This window comes from Anticarsia gemmatalis, chromosome 10 (assembly GCF_050436995.1).
Source record: "Anticarsia gemmatalis isolate Benzon Research Colony breed Stoneville strain chromosome 10, ilAntGemm2 primary, whole genome shotgun sequence".
Classification (NCBI taxonomy): Eukaryota; Metazoa; Arthropoda; class Insecta; order Lepidoptera; family Erebidae; genus Anticarsia; species Anticarsia gemmatalis.
Window position 1 is genome coordinate 2,711,821 of NC_134754.1, and position 16,060 is coordinate 2,727,880.

The 16,060-nt window shown below is 32.7% G+C and overlaps 1 protein-coding gene across 2 annotated transcripts in view; it reads left to right on the forward strand.

Moving 5' to 3' along the window:
- The first annotated feature begins 2,448 nt into the window (after nucleotides 1-2,448).
- Nucleotides 2,449-16,060, forward strand: part of mspo (M-spondin) — a 59,810-nt gene continuing 46,198 nt past the window's right edge. The window contains exon 1 of one of the 2 annotated variants that reach the window (XM_076119187.1): nucleotides 2,449-2,691. The gene's annotated coding sequence lies outside the window, so the exon portion shown is untranslated. The remainder of the gene's footprint in view (nucleotides 2,692-16,060) is intronic. The other variant, XM_076119186.1, reaches the window with a different exon arrangement.

Below are 16,060 nucleotides of genomic sequence, written 5' to 3' on the forward strand. Positions count from 1 at the left end.
ATGATGAAGAGGATGATCTATTTTCATAAGTCAATTTGGTTTTTCATCACATTAAGTAAGCAATTTATATGTGTGCTAGAATTATGCTCTATTTTCAAACCAAGGCAAGGATTATCTCGCACTAGTTTGTCGTTCAAATTGAAATAATTGCGCTTGTAGTGCACAATTAGTTTAAAAGTATACAATTCTTAAACTTAACAAGGGTCATTAAACCTACACATTTTTCAAAAACAAAAGAATACCCTCAAACTTCACATTATTCCGTCCAACTACTTAACTCTATCGATCGATCCACCTAAAATATTCCGAGAGAGTCAACGAAGATAACTGACCATTCTATCGAAGATCATGGGATATTTATGCAGCATGATAGTGTTTAACGAACGGTGGTACGACCACCCTCGGACATTGCAAGTCCCTATCAATATTTATCAAGTAGCCACTTCAAAAGTCTGCCAGCTAGGAAACAGTTTATGGAGCTTCGGTTGTTTTTTGTGATTGGATGGATCGATCGGTAGATGATATCGTGACTGCCTTTTTGGTAATTTGCAAGTGGATCACTCGATACCAATCTGTAGTTGATGTGTATCTATACAAAGTCTTTGTTGTCTTTCCTTCCATATTAAACAGTTATGAAATGAGACGGAGGTAACAGAGGGTGGATGATACGTTAACATTGTATACAGAGTCATCACTGGGATGGTTAGGTTTCAATCACAGCCAGTGCAACCGCAGCGCCGAGAGGTCAAGAGAAATCACATTAAATAGGTACACTGTTTTGAGTTAAATCTCATGCTATATTATTTGACGTGCAATGCGAATGTAAAACTTAATAAGTAAAAATCATGGAAAATAATAGTTTAAATTATTCCAAAGGTTTCTATTATGCACAAAGACTGCTAATGAACGTCAACCGCAGAATACAGATTCAAATGTTATCAGAATTTTAAATTAAAAAGAAAATAAGATTTTTGACATTCACTGTAACGTGCAACATCTTGAAAATTTTAATAAGAAAACAGCTGAGGTAACAGATTTAAATCTTTTAATTAATGTGTTTTGTTTTAAACATTTTGAGCTAGAATAAATTACTTTGCAATAAAGATATCAAGATGATATTTAAACTTTAATAAAAATATGTAATTTTCGCTAGAAAACATTGTAGAAAGTTTGTTGTAACTCATAAATGTCAAAGGTTTTGTAAAGTTTTCTTAACAACGGTTTTAGTTATTTAAACATAGTGCCTAAGTTAATTTTGAGGCTTCACGGGTGTTGAACATACTAAGCTTAATGGTAATTATTCAGTTAATTTTAGTTGCGTATTTATTTTAGAATAGGTGTCAAAGGAGAATATCATGAGAAAGATCTGAGTTAGAATAATATATGAGAGGATTTAGAGGCTTTAATTTTTTGTCCGAATAAGACAAGGGTTAATTTTTGTTGGTTGATATAAAATATAATTTAACATGCAATTTTGAAAAGAGTATAATTTACTTTTTATTATGGAATTTCTAGTTCGTATACCGAAATAAAATCTTATCATTTCTTCAGTACAGTTTGCATCTGCATATTTAATTAGTGGTTTCTGCCGTCATCTGTTCCTCTCAGCTTACTAGGGATAAATAAAATAAACAGAATGTATATATAAATTAGAAACCAGAACGATAACCATCGAAAAGTTTTGAAAACATCCCCAACATGTCGTCTTAGAAACGGATGGAGATATAACATTACTTAACGCGTCTCAAACGACGTCACTTTTAAATGAAGCGAATGTCAATTTCAAATGAACCGAATGTCATAATCGACCACTTAACTCGAATCGTAAATGAACCGACACAAATTCATTTGAAACCGACATATATCTGTCAAAATAAATGGTAATTTGAAAAATTTTGTCGGAATGTCGACTTCCTAGTCTATATTTATGGTTATGCGTTCCATTTGGTTAATTTTGGGTTGGGCTATATTAAAATAGTATCGTATAAAACGAAACCTAAGGATTTATGTATGGTTTTATAAAGTAATTTATTAGCCAGTAATCAATATTAGTTAGCGTAATTTATTAGTTACTATCTTTCTATGCCTAATTATTGCTTTTTCATTAATATAGTATTCCTAAATACGAACATTTTATTATACTTTTATTATATTTTTTCCCTGTGGAACCTTATTATTAACTCAACAAAAATAATAGTTCATCGTGATATACAATTAGTACAAGGATAACGTAATCCACGTATCGTGTACAGGTAATCTTGAGAGTCTCACACTTGAAACTAGAAAAGCACGCACAAGCTTCTGTTATCCCATTACCAGTAGCCCAAATAAACATCTAATTCTTTCCTGCGCACCTCTGCATGCTTGTCCATCCCGTTCCCGCAAATGATTCCGTCTCCTTTTAGCTCGATTCGGGCTTGGAGCACTTCACTCTGAGCTCCTAGTTTTGTCCGCGAGCTCGCGGAGTGCGGACGCGCCGCCCGTCGACCGACCTCCCACGGACACGATACAGGCGTGTTTTCACCGGGTTATTAATGAAATTTTGATGAAAACACCGTTTTAACGGCACCGTACGTCGTTACACGAGCATAGACTGTGTCTCTAATTAAACTTTGTGTGGAATAAGGATTTGAGTGTATAATGTAACCGTTGCAAATACGGTGAGTGCAACGTTTTCAGTGCCAATTTCAGGTAGATAACGCGGCTGAATATTGTCCTTCGTCGGTTTACGTCGAAGACGATTATTCGGTTCCCTTTGATTTGATTTATTTGCTTTACCCGTCTTGTTTTGATTTTTGTCTTATATATTTTGTGAGCCGGTTTTTGAATTTGTCGTGTGTTTTCGTAGCTGATATTTATATCTACGGATCTAAATGTGATCTACGATTTCGTGTTTGTTCGTAGCTCTTCACGTAGCAGATTATACGATTGTGTTGCTCGATATCTTAACAGGTGTCGAAATAAATCCCGAGTGTTATTTCTGTCATATTTTATAGCAGCTGTACGATGATTACGAGCATGAATATCTTTTACTCATTTATTATTATTTTTATGATGAAATCAAAAGTTGACAGCCGTGTTACTTTATGATTATTTTGCCGGCATTATCTTGGTATATTACACATTGTTTTTTCTTGCTTTCCGTGGCAATTTTTCACGTAGATTTTTCTTATCAAAATAGTGTGTCATTATAAAAAAGCCAAGAGGATATTTTTAAAAATAATTCATTGGTACACTTTTATTTCCTGACAATTTATTGTATATTCGTGTGAGTAAAAACGAGTTGTCAGTCGACCGATTGCTATTTGTGATAACGTAGTTTATTCCTGTACAAACGTTCACTTGTTGTGTTTGGCCTGACGTGTGACCCTGCGGTCAAAGGCCACATTTATGTTTTTTATTATTATTAACTTTATGTAATAATCAGTTAAGTTCACGTGTTGAGCTTTATAATTAAAGAATGATTAAAAACACCTGTTTTCAGACTCGTATGAAAGTGCGTTTGGAATATGATGTATAGGGTTTCTTTTATTTATTATTTTTTTCTTCATGACGCTATTTTGTAATTGTGCGTATTAAAATGCCTGTTCTATTATTATAGAAATGTGAGAGTTATCGAGAAACTCAGTTACTGTTGTGTTTTTTTAGTTATAAATTATGTTTCTTACGGTTTATTATGAATTGGCTACTAAAATCAAACATCAGCTTATTACACCTTTTTATTGCAAAAGAATCACTCACTAGTCTAAAATTTATAGAGAATAAGTAGGAAACGTAATCCTAGCTAAACCGCTACTATAATCACAACTCACTTTCATTTAAGTAATGAAAACGTTTTCTGAACAAGACTTCAAAGTCAGACAAAAGTATTAATATTTCCTTATCTCAAAGAAAAACTCAAACAATCATATTAATCCGAAATTCTCTTAAACGTTACTTGTTCATCCTTCAGAAACGTTCAAAGCACTCAAGGAAATTTTTCTAACATCCATATAAATTACATTTTCAAAGAGAAAAGACGAAATATACTTTTATTAAATAAACCCCACTCTCTTTACCTAAGCCTACAAATTTTCGTAGCTCTTGTTTATTCTACGAAGACGCTACGGCGTAGCACCGGAATCTATTATTATTATAGGCTTTACCCTTTTCTTATTGTGTCATATCTCACAGTGCTACGGTTATTTTGTTTATGGAAGATGTTTGTCGTGTTATTGATTGAATAAGTCGATTGCAATAATTATGAATAGATATTAATATACGTACAATTCTATTGTTGGAGCATTTCGTATGTATCTTGTATGGTATCATATTGATTGTGTGACTATGATCCAATGAGTCTATTATTTTCCTTTACTTTATTGTAAATCTATACTGTAAGTACTATTTCTGTACGTATTCGAGCGCTAATTTACGTAATACATGTTCCATCATTATCTAAATAATTTATTGAATACGAGGTTTGTTTCTTAACATCAAAATCTTGATCCACATAATATCTAACAACAATTTACTTCCATCAGACATTGAACCTTAGACCACTATTACCAAAGCCATCTCAAAACCAAAAAAACAACAAAATTTAAAAAAACAAAACTGATTTAAAATTAATTCCATCACGAGACATACATAATGTATGTAAGTGTATGTATGTATGTATGTATGTTCTGTGTATAATGACCGTTTCCACAAACACGTCACCGGCATATCTGTTGTCGTTTCGGATAAACAAACGTTAGGTACGTTCGCGGTTGCGGTCCCGTTTGTGTTTAAACTTTCATATTTATACATTTTAAAGTATATTTGTTTGTTATTCGTGATTTTCTATTGCTCTATTTTTGATATAGTATTTTTTTTGCTAAAATGTATTCAGAATTGTGTTCTATGATATTAGTAAAGAGAGCGAGCTCTTTGATTTCGGACTATCGGGAAAGTCAACAAACTATAATATTTTCCCTAAAATTTCCTCACAAATTTTACATATTTTTTCTTGCAACGGAAAAAAGCTCTTTAACCGCGACCGCAAATACATGAAGTAAACCTATGTAAAATCACATTTTACAAAATAATTCTAGATAAAAAAATCTGCTATTATAAACCACTAACTATTATTATATCTATCAAACTCAAAACAATATTTATTAATGTTGAATTGAAACACCTCTCCCGTATAACGTATCTGCTCTCATTGTAAGCAAAATATCATCAATCGATTACTAAACTAAGCTACTCAAAACTCTCTAATATAACATTATATAATGTCTAAAACACGAGTACAAACTTGTCTAAACTTTCTGACAAGAGTTCCTACATTATAATATGAACTCAATGTAATAAACTTTACATCTTTTATTTCCCTTAGGGGTTCCGTACAGGTATATTGTTCTTTGGAGCATTGTAAATTAAATAACTCTGCTTTAACCCGGTTTTGAAATAGTTCAATGTTATGATTTCGTACTTGTATTAACATTTTGGATTTGTTTGACTTCATATACAGGGTGTCCCAAAACTCAACGATAATCCGAGACAAGATGAAAGGCCAAGTCATACTGGCTATAGAAAAAATAAAAAAAAAATCCATATTACTTAGTTCAGTAATAATAGACACTTGAAATTCCACACCCTTGGTCGCATTTTCAAGCCCTGTGATCACCAATGTCACAATTTCGCTGTGTTTTTTTGAATTTCGTGTTCTTAATTAAATATGCTATTAATCGTATAACAAATTAATGCACAATACATTGTTAATTTAATAAAAAAAGTTAAGTTTTAGTGAGTCATCTTTCTCAAAAATATCGTTAGTCAACTTTGACGCTTCATACTGAAAAAAAATGTACTACACTACCCTTGGCAAGTTATTTCAAAAGTTGGCGCATTTAATCAAGATTTCAAAACAGTATAACACTTGCCACTTTTCTTGCCATTAAAAATGTTATTTTTATTTGAACGAAGAGTATCCTCGCAAATGGATCGGACGCAGTGGTACAATTTTATGGCTTCCTTGTTCTCCCGATCTAAATCCAGTAAATATGTTTTACTGGGAATGTATAAAAGAAAAAGTTTATTCGAAATCAATCAGAACTTCGCCAGAAAATTGACACAGCGTCAGAAGAAATAAATGCAAGGAATTTTGCTTGACTGGTGAAAAAATCTTTTGTACGTCGTTGCAGAGCCTGTATTTGTGCCAGAGGAAAGCAATTATTTTTAGTAAAGATGTAATTGAGTCAGTCCATAACAAATATTTAACGTAATAAACATAATAGGTTATAATAATAAAAAAAAAACAATGAACGAACCATCGATCTTATTTAATTATTCTCCTTAAACTAAAGTAATTCCGAATTGTTTTCCTCTAGCATGAATTCAGGCTCTGCAACGCCTTACAAAAGACCTTTGCACCGGTCAATGAAAATTCTTTGCATTTATTTCCTCTGACGCTGTGTCAATTTTCTGGCTAAGTTATGATAGATTTTGTATTGATTTCGAATAAACTTTTTCTTTTATACATTCCCAGTAAAACATATTTACTGGATTTAGATCGGGAGAACAAGGAAGCCATAAAATTGTACCACTGCGTCCGATCCATTTGCGAGGATACTCTTCGTTCAAATAAAAATAACATTTTTAATGGCAAGAAAAGTGGCAAGTGTTATACTATTTTGAAATCTTGATTAAATGCGCCAACTTTTGAAATAACTTGCCAAGGGTAGTGTAGTACATTTTTTTTCAGTATGAAGCGTCAAAGTTGACTAACGATATTTTTGAGAAAGATGACTCACTAAAACTTAACTTTTTTTATTAAATTAACGATTTTTTGTGCATTAATTTGTTATGCGATTAATAGCATATTTAATTAAGATCACGAAATTTAAAAAAACACAGGGAAATTGTGACATTGGTGATCACAGGACTTAAAAATGCGACCAAGGGTGTGGATTTTCAACTTTTTTGAAAAGTGTCTATTATTGCTGAACTAAGTGATATAGATTTTTTTTTTATTTTTCCTATAGCCGGTATGACTTGGCCTTTCATCCTGTCTCGGATTATCGTTGAGTTTTGGGACACCCTGTATAAAGTATCAGTTTTTATTTTTATTTTAATTGCGCAATGAAATGAATTTTGTAACGAAATATGTTTGTTAATGTAGCTCGAAAATTAAAGTAGCGCTTTTATCTTAACAGATTTTGACATCATTAATCATTACAATGATTTATTTTTCAGGACATATTTACACGGATAATGTGAGGCTTTTCTTATAAAAGGAAATTCCAAAAGTTACTACTAAAGTATTATACAATATGTAACACGCTATGTTTTATTTATTATTCAAGTATAAAATATATTTGCTCTATGTTTTGAAATAGAAATTACTAAAAAAACGTCATTAAAATAAAGACCGATGTACGAACTTAATAATACAGTCACGCGCATATATTATAGTAACGACCCCTTTGAGGTTTGACAATGAGATTCATTGCTCAGAGCATGCACCAATTACTTTACTGCATACTGAGTGATGACCGCATAGAATATTGATCGACGTTAGACACATTTTCTATTACTAAAACTTACGTAGACACTTTTTGATACATGTATTTTGGTACAATTCGACTAATGTCACTATATACTTTACATACTTTTATAATCGGAGGTTTATTAGGCTAAGGTATATGAAATACACCCACGTTCTGCCATTTACAATGTAAGTCCCTTGTAATAGTTGCACCACATTGCCATTTATCGTGTACGTTACTAAAGTCTGAGCTACTGTTGATAGATTAACTAGAATAAAAAAATACAGAAATACTTTGTTTGTTTGATCCGGGAATTGAACCCCGTAACTCAAATCAGTTGTCGGTTACTATACTATCGAACATCTTTGTCGTCATGTACATAATTATGTAATCTTCATTTGCGTCAAATATTCAACAACATTTTTAGTTCTTTAGATAGTCCATTTCACCACAACATAGAACGTACAACTGTCAGTCTCAAAAAAAAGGTTCTAATATTCTCAGTACAAAACTCAGTCTGAATACAAGCACTAGATTTGCATACATTATTTTTTTGTACACTCATAACCAAAGTTATATGTCCTGATAACTGGCTTGTGAATAATTCATTAAACGTCAACGACACGGTATGAACGTCACAGCGCTTGTTTTAAAATTATCACAGCATTTTCAATTGAAATTATGCTCTGTATTATACTTGTTACAAACTTTTGACATGTTCGTTTGGGGTTAATGGATGTTATGTAATGTATGGACTGCTTTATTTTTTTTAAACATATACGCCTTCTTCTCATAGTGGTAGGTAGAGATCAAAGGACGAAATTTTCTAATTTCTGCCTGAATATTGCCAGCAATTGGTAACATGCTGCGTATGGCAATACCTAGCCTACATAACACATAGTATTAAAAAAATACACTTTTTCTTCAACATCACATCTTTAGTGTACCAAATTATGTGAAGAAAAAAGAAAAACTATATGATCTGAGTGGAACTGGAAGTATAAGACCCATAGATTTGATGAGCGACCATTCACAAAAGTTAAAGGATGGGACAATCACAAAATAATGAGCGTCGTTTAGCGTGTTTTTTATCATGGTACTCTCATCGAGCTCGTGGTGAGACCAAAGAAGTAAATGAAAATAGTTTTTGACTTTTAGCCTGCCATTGTATGTAGTTTAAAAAGGGTGCTTAAAATAAACTATGCGTATCTATTTACGTATCATAAATTTGCTTTAGTACGAAAGTCCACAATAGGAATACCTTCTACTTTATGACACCATGACTTGTTATAACAACTTTTTCTAGTCACTAAAATACAAACTTTCGGGTCTTTAATACAGTACCTTTAATAATATAAGCGTAGCGGTAAAGCCTCTCTAAAGCTTTCATACTATATTTTCCTTCATGGTTGGTGACCACTTTAATCAAACAAAAATGTTTTAATTTCCACTCATAACATTTGAAAGCTAACAACAAAATGCAATTCACGAAGTAGATAACCGCAAAAAGAAAGCTGTAGGACCGCGAACAATTTAATGTAATAAAGGAGAATTGCGGCAATTACGCGAATTGTCCGGAAACGCGCAATTTGCCAGTAATGTTGATACTTGCGGTAACAGTACATTTTTATCATTCGTTCAAAATCACCGGTTGTTGTGGACAATTTTAAATATTGTGAGCTTTTTTCCTCGGTAATGACAATAATCCGGTCCGGGATTAAAATTGTTTCAAGTAATGCTCAGGTAGTATTTCAAATTATTTTGTAGCATGATTAAAGTAATATAGCCTTTCAAAGGCGGTATCTTTGATATTATTAAGACCTCTGTACAGTTTCGCAATTCTCTGCCATCGACTATTGACTACATATCGAGAAGTTTGCATGAAAATCTGATTAGCGCCTCTAACGGGCGCCATAGCAACCATTTCAGCAGTATATTTTAAATGTCAAACTAACCGTCCTCTATAGTAGCGACAACGAAAATATGATAAACAATAATTGACCAATTAACTTAATATTGTTTTATCTCTGCAATAACTCCAAATTCAAATAAACTGTCACTGTTATTAATACTGGCATATTGACACACCCCACTAAAAAACCAACACGGGTCGACGAAACAAAAGCAGCACTTTTCATTCGTACCGTTTTGTCCGGAAGAATTTATGACGGTTGAATTTTTTTTTTTCAATTGCGAACAAAATGTTTAAATTCAGCCAGTTTTCCATTAGCCTCTGGCATACGCAGTGATTTAGGGGTGGTACCCGTTGAATTATTATCAGTATAATTTTCTTTGCAAGAGGCGTAAGTCGAGTGGAATTTTATTGTTGCACACCCCAGGTTTTAATACCGTGAGATATCAATAGAGATGATTTATTGGTGCATAAAATACTCTTTTGATGATTGCCCTGTATTTCAGAGCGTTTTTCATCTTTGAAAGTAAGTCAGTGGGAGATTATTCGTTCACGTGATTGTCGACAACTGAAGTGAAAGGAAAATAATAAAATAGGGATTCACAAAGGCTTTTTGTGATTTTGTGAATAGTACAGTAAAACAGTACAGAATAATAGTTATAACATTTCTATTGTAAAAGTATAAAATACTCTTTTTCTAGGGCACTAAAATTGTACATACTTTGTAAAGAATGGTGATTACAAAAATATCAAAGCATTTCTACAATAGCTTTTCAAACATATTTTAGTCATTCTTTACAACACTCGTAAAAAAATGAAAATACGAAATGTAGCGTTTTTTTTTGGTAAAATCCTCCATTACATATTTAACAGCCGACGGTTTATTAACTTTTCAAACTTTCAGCAATTACGTTCTAAGTGCTAACATTTTTAAAAATGTAACGCTCTCGTGACGTCACTAAAACTCAAATCAAGTGAACGTCGCAAAGCTTTACCTACGCAATCTAATTTGCGCCACTCATAAAAAATAAAACGAAAACTTTTACTCCACGTTAACATCTAGGTAACATCTGTCCAGGAAAAAATTGAAAGATTAAGAAATTTTATACTGGACTCAACGAACAGTTTAACGCCCTATTTTCTTAGTGACAAAGTTGAGAATCGCATACGAAAGAGATTAGGAAATCGGTAAATCTCTCGCGGCTTCTACATAGATAGAGACAAGTTGAGGCTTTCTCTCGTGAGGTTTTATGCGCGTCACGCTTCCAGCGAGCTATAAAGCGCTTTACGTTGAAAATTGAAAGTGACTTTAGCTGTAAAACGTACCGGGAAATGTGAGGCGTACGGAGAAAATATCAATTTTAGGTTTCAGCGCTCGCACCGCTTTTACGTTCTTTTTTCTAGTAGAATGAGGAGTTACAAGTGGATTCCGATAAGATAAGTACGTGAGATGCGAAACTAAAAATATTTAGTTGAAAACTTTTAAGTTGGCAGCTCTTGACTCCGTATTGGAAGTGCACAAGTTTTAGCGCTTATGAGAACCGAGCGAAGAGTTCAACGGTTATTATATTAATAAAGAATTTACTTGGAATAGTTATAGTATGAAACTCTAGCTCCGAGATAGTCGAGCTACACAAAGTTGTGCTAAGAATGTTCTCTTTTTATGTTTATGTACTTTTATATTAGTAGGAGTAAGCAAATAAATAATTTTCTCCTACATAGTTTTTGTATAAACAGAACGAACAAGAACGTTTTTAATTAATATGTTCTGGAAACATTCTAATAGAACTAACTGTGTTATAAGCTTACTTCATCGATAATAATGTAATAAGAATAAAACCAAACCACGAAGTAATTAATCTCAATCGAATAAAAAAAACACGTAGAAAATCCTCACGTATCTACGATTAAATTGCCGGCTCTTTTCGAGAACATATTCAATATCCCAATCCATTACGTCATGATAAGATCACAGCTGTGATCTACAAACATTGTACGCATCGAAAAGGGTTCTCTTTTTTTGCCCGAAAACCTTCAGAGCCTTATTACGTAAGAGTGATGCTACACTAATCGATGGATGGTACGATAGATTATTAGAACGTTGGTCGATAGTGTTTACTAGTTAGCAGTTTAGTGTAGTCATACCTGTGAGTTATTCTAGAGTTATTATGTTTAAACTTATTATGACTTATATTAGTAGTAAACGGTATCGAGAGAAGTTCGGTCCAATTTAATGAATTGGGAATAGAAGTTGAACTATCAGCTAAAGTGAAGCTAAAGAGCTTTTGTATATAGTTTGTCCGAGCGCACTACCAGTCTTCAACAATATAGGTACTACAATCGCTGTAATTACTAGTAAAATTTTAAAAATATTTTGTTTAATTTGAACACCTATTATGCTATCAGCAATGCAAGCAGAGTAATACATGTGAAAATTAGTCACACAAAAAACAATCATTATAGAATAATACTTCACAATGTTTGGAAAATATATGTACCTCTATAAGCCTGTAAGGTCTAGTTTATCGAGCTAAGTTTCGTAATAAAGTGGTAAGCGTTAATGGCTAGGTCGTTCAGGTAAATCGTAAGGTGGTCTAAATCTCGTTTCAGTGAAAGTTTTGCTTTGGTTCTATCATCAATCTTCCTGTCAAGAGCTGGATTACTTTTCGATTGATTGACCTAAACTTCAAATATACCTGGTATTGTGAGAACTAGTAGTATCTAGAAATACTAGGATGGATTTAGGCGTACGTGATTTTTATATCATATTAACGGTGAATTTTGTTTAAAATTAAATGAAATGTTGGTTTTTCCAAAGCTTTTTGAGGAGGCAATCATTTAATAATAAGAAGAATTTAATTAATTAAAATCGTAGTACATACATAATATATACATATTCTTCCCAAAGAGGTAGGCAGAGAACCAAACCAAACCAAAGAACGCCACTTCTTCAAATCCTCAAAAACTTCCTTTGTTTCATTTATATCTATACATAATATATGTACATATTATAATAGAACAATATACAAGTTTATCTTAAATACTATGCTTTTATTACAAACCAATAAAAATATAAAATGAAAACCTATTTAACAGGTGCTGTAGTTCTCAATATTGTAAATTAATTATCCCTAATGCTCGAAGGTTACAAAAACCACTAAATGCCAGGCTTATTAACTTCAAATATCAAATTATGTATGAAATGTACCAATAATTTTGAGCACATTACCTATATTCATTAATTAGCTGATTTGAGTACTTCCTATGTGTTATAATTAGGTTACAGTTTTATATAAAAAAAAACGTTCTTTAGCGAACTTAGTTTAGAAACTACGACGTCCTTGGTGCAGTGGTTAATGGTTCCCACACCACTTCCATTGAGTCCGCGGTTGTAGATTCGATTCCCACACGTAACAAAATACATATGTTCGTGTGATTTTATATTTTTGAAAATCCAAGCGAGTTTAACAACTGTTATATTAATAAGAAAATATATTAAGTTAAAGTAATCTAACAACGATAGGTAGCAGCTTTGATATTCACTAGCATGAGTACCGTCAATATTATACCTTGCACGTGTCTCGTAAATAACTGGAAAGGATATCATGATTCCCAGAATATATTCAAAAGCTAACAATTTACTTAGGACTTGATGATGTTTTACCACCAGAAAATTGCGGTAAATAAAAACTGTACTACATCAAAATACAATCACAAATCAAATTGGTTCACAAAAAATATTATTAATAAAAAAACAATCTACATTTTCAAGTTAGGTCAGGTACACTCGGCCCCAAAATGCCATGCCAAAAATGCGGTGCAGTTGTTAACCTATTTCGTTGGGCACTTCATATTTCTGCAGCAATAACTCAGCGACCATTGAATGTAAATCGTTGATGTTTAACTGCGCGTGCCTGCCCCTGTTTTACACAGATCAAGTTTTTCGCGTGAGAAGACTAACGTTTTTGTTGTTGACTGTACCGTGTAGTTGAAGTTATAGATGCTTCAGAATGTACGTGTCTGTAAAATTTTAATGGTGTTTACTTTGAATTTGTTAAGAAATAATTCAGGTGTTTTGTTGGGAAAGTATAAAAAAGACTCGCAATGATCACATATTTACAGTCAGTTTTGACGCAAACGATAATCAGAGTTGAAACATTAAACTTTAATTAATAAATGAAACTTCGACTACATTTTTCATATATTTTGCTAAACGGGTCTCAAATTCGGTAATAATTTTAGAAGTAACGATACCTTATTTAATTTTGTGACCCGACGTTTCGATCGAGTAACACCAATTGTGGTCACAGGCAGACTGATGACGCCGCCAGCCGCTAACAAACCGCGATATATTACTAACTGAATTTTTAAGAGTATTTCATTGACGCCATAATAATGCGTCTCGTGAAACACAAAGTACATTTACAAGTTTTCTAATGAAAATTATTGCAAAATATTGTATTCATAATTATTGCAAGAACATAAACGTCATATGTGTCACATATCTTTTTTAGGCGTAGGAAACTACTCTTACAGCCAAGTGATCTCGCTCGATATTCGTGCCCACCCCAAAATAGACTTGAAATAGGTCATCGAACGTTGACAAGCGGCGACCGCGGGTTTCTGAACGACCAAGATAAATTTATCAGTTCACAAATTGAATTCACTCAATAATGTTTCGTGTTTCCGAACTGGGATTAGTTCTGAATTGGTCCGATGCAGTACTAAATTATTTAGGTTTGATTGTGTTTTGCCAAGCCGAGCTTAATTCGAATATAGAACGCCAATTAATGTCACGAGTTTTAATGCAAAAGCAATGCTGGCCGTAAATTGCTATTGCTGTTTTCTTTTTTCGAATACATTGACTGTACGTTTTTATTTTGCGTTATTTTTTTTTATAATTAATTCTTTGGTGCGCAAACCGGCAGTATACTTTTTTATTCACCAAAATGTTACCAGAACCTTCTAAAAAATACGCCCTTTCTCGTTAGAAATACGCATTCACATTTTCCCTAACACATGTGGGCTTTAAAAATAAATACTTGGGCGGTAATTCTTTGGTTCCGTGGCACGTAATAATTACGTTTGCTGGGACAACGTTTGAAATAAACGCTGGAGTGTGTCACTGTGCCATATCGTCACAAGGTCGGTGAATCCGAACATTTCGTTTTATTTTTTAAGAACGAGAATAAAAAGAATGTTTTTATTACGGAGAGCAAATGTTTTCGTGATGTTTTTTTGCCTTAGTGCGGTGTCCTTTCAGTATTATTATAAGCTAGGTCTGACGTATAGCTTGTAGAGACACCATTTTTTTTCTGAGTAAATCGCTCACTATGGCATTTAGGAATCTATGCCTTATTAGTGCATTAAGACATGTCACCTTTAAATTATAAAAAAATATCCTTTAGGTATCGTACTGCTTGGCATCGCCTTTTACACATGGTAGAGATAAGGCATTGAATCCAATGAGGTCGCAAAAAAAACATTTTTGGTTTTCCGACTGTCTTCACTAATAATAGAGCTATCTAGTACAGTAATACCTATCTAAACTACACTGGTAAAAATAAAACCTCGTTTCATTTCACCTTTACCTTGAAATGTCAATAAACTGGTCTAGGTGTGGCCAAACGTTTCGCACACAATGGGGAATGACTAGGGTAGGTCTGTTTACTTGTCATTATTTATATTGCTTTCTAATAATAGAAGACCTCGCTTTTTTTACAAGTCGAGTAAAATACTACGTATTTTTTCCTTAATATTAGTGTAAAGTCTGCTTAAGGATAAACTTGACAGAATTTTTAGAGATTCTTCGTTTTCCTAGTTTTATCAAGAGGAATTTATAATGAATATAATTTTATTTTTCGGTCTGATTTCTGTACGTTTTTTTGTTGTTAGTAGAGACATTTTTCTTACACGAACGATATTAATTTTAATACGAACGATTTTAATACGAACCACGTGCTTATTATTTATGATTAAAATTCCATTAGCTTTAGCGTTAATCGCAAAAATATAAAAAAAAGGAAAGAAAAATACAACAGTCACTACATTTACTCAAACGAACATGAACCCAGCCATACACATTCCATAAAAAAAATAAAAACATTCGATATTCGAAAAAACCCACAACATAACAATCCGAGAAAAAAATATTCGTCATTCAAAAAAAAGAATCTTCGGGTACACACCAATACGTTTCTCAACGTTCCGTTCTGAAATACAGTTCAACTGGTGTAATAATTTATTCATGAGCCCACTTTCCACTGAATGAATAGCTCTAACGCGTGGGTTGTGCCTTTGAGTTACGTCTACAAATAGAGGCGGGAAAATAACTGGCAGTTTGTCTAGTTTTCGATTTTGAAAGAAAAATACGAAGGTGTTTTGTTTTGTGTTGGGGTTGCAGGTTTCTGTTTAAATCTTTGCTTTATTCTTATAACTTTTAGAGAAAGTATTTAGTACCTGTTTTATACTTGAAAACCCATTGTAGTTTTTTTTTTTTTTTTTCATTTCTTTTGTTAGAATAGGATTTTTTGGGTTCAGTATGTGATTTTAGTTGAGTACTAATAAGTGATTAATTACGGTAAGAAGTCCGTAAATATAATAACAACGACAAAAAAAACATAAAATATAACAT